This window comes from Rutidosis leptorrhynchoides, chromosome 5 (genome assembly GCF_046630445.1).
Source record: "Rutidosis leptorrhynchoides isolate AG116_Rl617_1_P2 chromosome 5, CSIRO_AGI_Rlap_v1, whole genome shotgun sequence".
Lineage (NCBI taxonomy): Eukaryota > Viridiplantae > Streptophyta > Magnoliopsida > Asterales > Asteraceae > Rutidosis > Rutidosis leptorrhynchoides.
Genome location: NC_092337.1, coordinates 444,788,525 through 444,795,819, shown reverse-complemented (window position 1 = coordinate 444,795,819; position 7,295 = coordinate 444,788,525).

The following is a 7,295-nucleotide window of genomic DNA, read 5'->3' as shown; positions in this document are numbered from 1 at the left end:
CTTCTAACATCCGCGTAGCTCTTTTGCCGACTCCGGGCTATTTTCAATCGTTGCTGAATCTGAATGACATTTTCGGTAGTTTCCTGGATAATTTTCGGACCTGTAATCTGTTTTTCTCCCACATCACTCCAACAAATCGGAGACCTGCACTTCTTCCCATAAAGTGCCTCGAATGGTGCCACCTCAATGCTAGAATGATAGCTGTTGTTGTAGGAAAACTCAGCTAACGGTAGATGTCGATCCCAACTGCTTTCAAAATCAATAACATATGCCCGTAGCATGTCTTCGAGTGTCTGAATCATCCTTTCACTCTGCCCATCAGTTTGTGGATGATAGGCAGTACTTAAATCTAGACGAGTTCCCAACGCTTCGTGTAATGCCTGCCAGAATCTGGAAGTAAATCTGCTATCACGATCAGAGTTAATAGAGATTGGTATACCATGTCTAGAAATAACTTCTTTCAGGTATAATCGTGCTAATTTCTCTATACCATCCTCTTCTTTTATTGGCAGAAAGTGTGCTGACTTAGTAAGATGATCGACTATTACCCAAATCATATCATAACCACCTGCGGTTCTCGGTAACTTAGCAATGAAATCCATGGCAATATTTTCCCATTTCCATTCTGGGATTTCAGGTTGTTAGAGTAGACCCGATGGTTTCTGATGTTCAGCTTTGACTTTAGAACAAGTCAAACATGCTCCTACATATGTGGCTATGTCGGCCTTCATTCCTGACCACCAAAAGTTTCTCTTGAGGTCTTGGTACATTTTTCCCGCTCCGGGATGTATTGAATATCTGGTTTTATGTGCTTCATCTAGTAACACTTTCCACAAATCCCCATTCTTTGGTACCCAAATTCTTTCAGCTAAATACCTGGTTCTGTTTTCCCGAATATTAAGCTGTTTTTCTAATCCTTTGGGTATTTCCTTTCCAAAAATTCCTTCCTTCAAAACCTCCTGTTGTGCCTCTTTTATTCGAGTAGTAAGATAAGTATGAATAATCATGTTCATAGCTTTTACTCGAATAGGTTCTCTTTCCTTTCGACTCAAGGCATCGGCTACCACATTCGCTTTCCCCGAGTGGTAACGGATTTCACAATCATAATCATTTAGCAGCTCAACCCACCTACGCTGCCTCATATTTAGTTGCTTTTGATTTAAAATATGTTGGAGACTTTTTTGGTCGGTGTATACAATAAACTTGACCCTATATAGATAATGTCTCCACATCTTTAATGCAAAAACAACGGCGCCCAATTCCAGATCATGTGTGGTGTAGTTTTGTTCATGAATTTTGAGTTGTCGAGAAGCATATGCAATCACCTTCTTCCGTTGCATAAGAACACACCCAAAACCCATTCTTGATGCGTCGCAGTAGATAACAAAACCTTCCATTCCGTCAGGTAACGATAAAATAGGTGCCGTAGTCAACTTCTTTTTCAACAATTGGAAGGCACCCTCTTGTTCGGAAGTCCATTCATACTTTTTCCCCTTGTGTGTCAAGGCAGTTAAAGGTTTGGCTACTCGGGAGAAATCTTGAATAAATCTCCTATAATAACAGGCTAAACCCAAAAATTGACGTATTTGCGTTGGAGTTTTTGGGGTTTCCCAATTTTTGATGGCTTCGATCTTGGCGGGATCAACTTTGATTCCATTACTACTGACTACGTGGCCAAGAAATTGTACTTCATTTAACCAAAAGGCGCACTTAGAGAATTTTGCATAAAGTTGTTCTTTTCTTAACAACTCTAATACAAGTCTCAAGTGTTATTCATGTTCTTGGTTATTCTTCGAATAGATAAGAATGTCATCAATAAAGACAATAACAAACTTATCCAAATATGGACTACATACTCGGTGCATGAGATCCACGAAAACTGCGGGTGCATTGGTTAGACCGAATGGCATAACAATGAATTTGTAATGGCCATAACGAGTTCTGAAGGCTGTTTTTGGTATATCGGCTTCTTTAACCCTCAGTTGATGATAACCCGACCTTAAGTCAATTTTGGAGTATACGCTCGAACCTTGGAGTTGATCAAATAGGTCATCGATTCGGGGTAAAGGGTATCGGTTTTTGATGGTTACTTTGTTCAGCTCACGGTAATCGATACACATGCGAAAAGACCCATCTTTCTTTTTAACGAATAAAATTGGAGCTCCCCATGGTGACGTACTCGGTCGGATAAAACCACGTTCTAATAATTATTGTAGCTAACTTTGTAATTCTTTCATTTCGGTGGACGCACGTCTATATAGAGCACGAGCTATTGGTGCAGCTCCTGGTACAAGATCTATTTGAAATTCAATGGATCGGTGTGGAGGTAGTCCCGGTAATTCGTCCGGAAACACCTCAGGAAATTCTCTTGCAACAGGAACGTCACCGATTTTCTTTTCTTCTTTTCAACTTTCTCGATGTGTGCTAGTATGGCATAGCAACCTTTTCTTATTAGTTTGCGCGCCTTCAAACTACTAATAAGATTTAATTTGGCATTACCCTTTTCTTCGTACACTATTAAGGGTAACCCGTTTTCTCTCGGAATGCGAATCGCCTTCTGATGACAAACAACTTCGGATTTCACCTTGGACATCCAGTCCATTCCAATAATTATATCAAAGCTTCCCAATTCCACCGGTATTAAATCAATTGCAAACGTTTTGCTAACTAAACTAATTTTTCAATTTCGGCAAATTTTATCAACCTTAATTAGTTTACCGTTTGCTACTTCAACTATACACTTTTTATCTAAAGGCGTTAACAGGTAATTTAATTTGGTACAAAATTCTCTACTCATATAACTTCTATCGGCACCCGAATCAAATAAAACATAAGCAGGTGTATTGTTGATAAGAAACGTACCCGTAACTAACTCCGGGTCTTCCTGTGCTTTTTCCCCATTAATGTTGAAGGCTCTCCCACGGCCTTGCCTATTTCCATTCCTGCACTGGTTTATGGTATGGCCCGGTTTTTCACATCCATAGCAAACAACGCCGTTATTATTTGTTCCGGCATTATTTACTCCTTTGTTTCTATTTGGTCCGTAGACTTCACACTTTGCCGCAATATGGCCATTCCTATTACATTTGGTACATAATTCTCTACAAAACCATTCCGGATGAAACGTATCACACCTGGGGCATATAGTTCTTTGCCTTTTGTTGTTGTTGTTGTTGTTGTTATTGTTGTTGTTGTTGTTAGGGTTATTGTTGTTGGGTCATTTGTTGTTGTTATTGTTGTGATTGGGATTGTTGTTGTTGTTATTATTATTGGGATGGTTGTTGCGGTTATTGTTGCGGTTGTTGTTGCGATTATTGTTGTTGTTGGGGTGGTTGCGATTGTTGTTGTAATTGTTGTTTTGATTGTTGTTGTTGTACTGGTGACTCTGATCACTGCTTTCCTCCCACTTTCTTTTTCCTTGTTTCATTATGGCCTCCTCGGCCGCTTCTTTCTTTATCCTTCCTGTAATTTTCCCTATCAATTTGTGGGCTATACGGCTCGCTTTTTGCAATGTTGCAGGGTCGTTAGCACCTACATGCTCTTGGATTCGTTTCGGCAACCCTTTTATGAATGCTTCAATTTTTGCTTCTTCATCCTCAAATGCTCCAGGACACATTAAAGCCAGTTCATTGAAACGTTGCTCGTAGGTAGTGACAACTAACCCTTGGGTTGTCAGTGCTTTAAGCTCTGCCTTGAGCTTGTTGATTTCGGTTCTAGGACGGTACTCTTCCGTCATCATGTGCTTGAAAGCGGACCATGGAAGTGCGTAGGCGGTATTCTGTCCTACGTAATCCATGTAGGTATACCACCATGTCAAAGCAGTACCCCTGAAAGTATGTGTGGCATACTTAACTTTATCCTCTTCTGCGCAGTTGCTGATTGCGAACACGGCTTCAACCTTCTCTGTCCACCGCTTTTTGTCCAACGGGTCCTTCAGTTCCTTCAAACTCATTGGGTTTGCAGGACATAAAAGCTTTGTAGGAACATCCTACCCGGTTGCCATTGTTTCCTCCACTGCTGGAACCCGATTGGTTATTGTTGTTCATTGCATTCACCACTGCAGCCATATTTGCAGCGAAAGCTTGAAGTTTTTCTGTGTTCAATTGTTGTTGTCTAGTAGCTGGAGGAGCCATTTTCTTTACGTTTCGTGACTCGTACCTTTGTTAAAATATAGTCTTAAATTATCAATAAACTATATCACTCAAAGTGTATCTTAAACTTTCGAGTGTTTTGGTCATTTACTTCTATAAATCATCGTCTCGTAGTATATACATATATATTTTCATTTTGAAATAGTGTTTTACTGTAGCAAAGTTACTGTGTTTACTGTAGCAAAGTTACTGCAGCAAAGTTTTTTACTGTAGCAAATAGTGATTTTCGAAAACACTGTAGCTTTTCGGGTACTGTAGCAATTCGAAAATACTGTAGCAAATTAGTGGTTTACTGGTTCATCTTAAACGTTTTAGTTAACTTATCTAAATATCAATCGAATCAATAATCGAATGTTACTATCGTTTACTAAATAACTTGAAATCATATATATATATATATATATGCACATTAAGTTATATATATATATTGTTCGTGAATCTTCGAAAACAGTCAAAGAATAATTGATTACATGAATATAGTTCCAAAACTTTGAGACTCAACATTACAGACTTTGCTTATCGCGTCGAAAACATTAAATCATTTAAAGATAAAGTTTAAATTTGGTCGGAAATTTCCGGGTCATCACAATTAGAGAGAATTTAGAGATAAGAAAAATTGATATGGATATGTGTGTGTGTATGCATATAGACGTTCATATAGATATAGATATATAAGATGTTTAGTTTTTGTAATGTTGTATAATAAGTCAAGCTAGATGTTAAAACATGTTGCCTCTCATTTAGGGCAGATTTTGGTTGGTTAATATGTTGACTTGATGTGTATATACCATTAGTAAATACACTTGGAAGCTAGGTATGGTACGGGTATAAATACCGAATGAATACGAGTAGAATTCTTGATGGAATCAAATGAGAATATGAGTATAGCTATCTTTGTTGAGTATAAGTATATTGATATATGTAATTAAGTCTTTCAAAAGTGTATTAATACATATTAATACAATACATATATATACATTTTAATTTAGAAGTTATTACAACGTTAATCATTATATATATGTATATAGTCTTGAAGTCTTTAAGTTAGTAATCTCATTTTATGTATATAACTAATTGTTATTATATGTAATGAGATACTTAAATATCATTTTTATCAAATCATAATATATATATATATATATATATATATATATATATATATATATATATATTCCTTTAATTAATTATTACGATATATGACGTTCGTGAATCGTCAGACAGACTGGGTGGCCAAACGTTTGTATAAAATTCATTTCAAATAACCAAGTCTTAATAAATTTGATTGCCTAACATATTGGAAACCTTAATTATGTAAATATTAATCTTCTATATATTAGCGGAAAAATTCGGGTCGTTACATTGGTCACAGAGTTAAACATTACATACATGGTCCAATGGAAGTTGACAATGAAGTTAATCACAATTTCGACACCACAGCTAACTAAGTGTGGGAAGATTCGAATCTTTTAAGGGTAATATGTATTTCTGTTAGAGTTAGATTTTCTGTTTTCATGTAGTTCTCGAGAATGGAATCCGAATGGTCTTTCCCTAGCAGACCCTAAAGAACTAGCCTTCTCCCTCCATTCTGAATTTTTATTTCTTTTAGGTTTTACGAGATGAAGAATTCCTTTGATCTGAACCATGGTCTACTACTACACGCTTTGATTACTAAACGTAATAATAACATCTTCCCGAGTGAATTGGTATCATTCATAAGAGGCAAAATGGACGAAGTGAGGAAAGAACTCAGGAAAAATCATTATAAGACACATTTTGGTGAAGGAAAATCAAAATCCGCAACAAAAAGAAGAGCACGACACCTTGAAAGATGTCATAAATGCGGAAAATGGTCACACGAAGGTAAATGTTCGAACAATCAAACATATTCAAATACCGAATTTGTTACTCTATGCAGAGAAGGACCGTTCATATGTTTAGAAGAAAAGTTATTGAAGAATCGAGGTTACGCTTATGTAGCTATGGAAAACCAAATCACACGACTCTCTTATGAGTCGGCTAAAGCATGTCTCTGAGAATTCTTTCTAATAGGTAAGTATGTACAGTTTTTATTTTATTTTATTGCTTTTAACCTTTTGATAATAAACGCTGAATCGTTCGCTATAAAGTATTAAATTGATATTCAATAAAATTAGGTATGCGAAACCGAAATTATTGATATCATACAAAAATTTATTACATCACTGCGAAATTTACCGTTTATTCTTAAGGTATAAATATCTTTAATCAATCAATCCAAAATATTTCAGAAATTCGTCAGGAGTAAAACTAGGTAATATAGCTGAAATTACTTTACCCAAAAGAGGAGCGTATATTTTTGATAATATTTGATTGATTAAAGTAGGATAAAAGACCAAAAAGATTTTTAATTTTATTTTTACCTTGTTTTTAAAATTAATATATAAATATTAAATTATTATTATAAATCTTTTTAAATCAATATATTTAAGTATTTAAATATTTTAAAAATTAATATTTTCAATATAAGCTTGTAAAATTAATGTATAAAAATATTAATAATATTAATATGAATTTTTAATTTTATGCATTTTAAATTTAAGTTTGGTGTGAATTTAAAAATAATAATTTACTTTATTTCATTAAGTTAAAAATTTGATATTTAAAATTCGTCGTGAGTTGAAGATTAGGTCGTTGAACCGAAATTGCTTTACCTGAGGGCGGGACGAGAAATTTTGTTATCATTATTTTTAATCTTATTGATTTAAAGTATGCCAAAAATATTTAAAAAACCCAAAAAAAATCTTTGCTTTTAAAACAAACGCTTTAAAATGACAAATTTTAAAATTTTGTTGAGGGACGGACTATGTAAACGTACCGAAACAACCTCGTCCTAAATAAAAAGGAAAACAAAATTTTAAATTTAATTAATTGTTTTATTATTAAAGATTTTATAAAAAAAAAAGAAATCTGCACTCGCGGAGTTTTGTGGTACCCACATTCGCACTCGCGGAGTTTGAAAATCCCGGACCAGTTTAACTGGTCGATACAAACCAGTTCCCAACACACCCACACACAAAATTCTGCGAAAAACACACACAAAACACTCTAAAAATCGCGATTTTTCACCGTTAATCATCAAATTTTTTGCTAAAATCATGTTGAGAA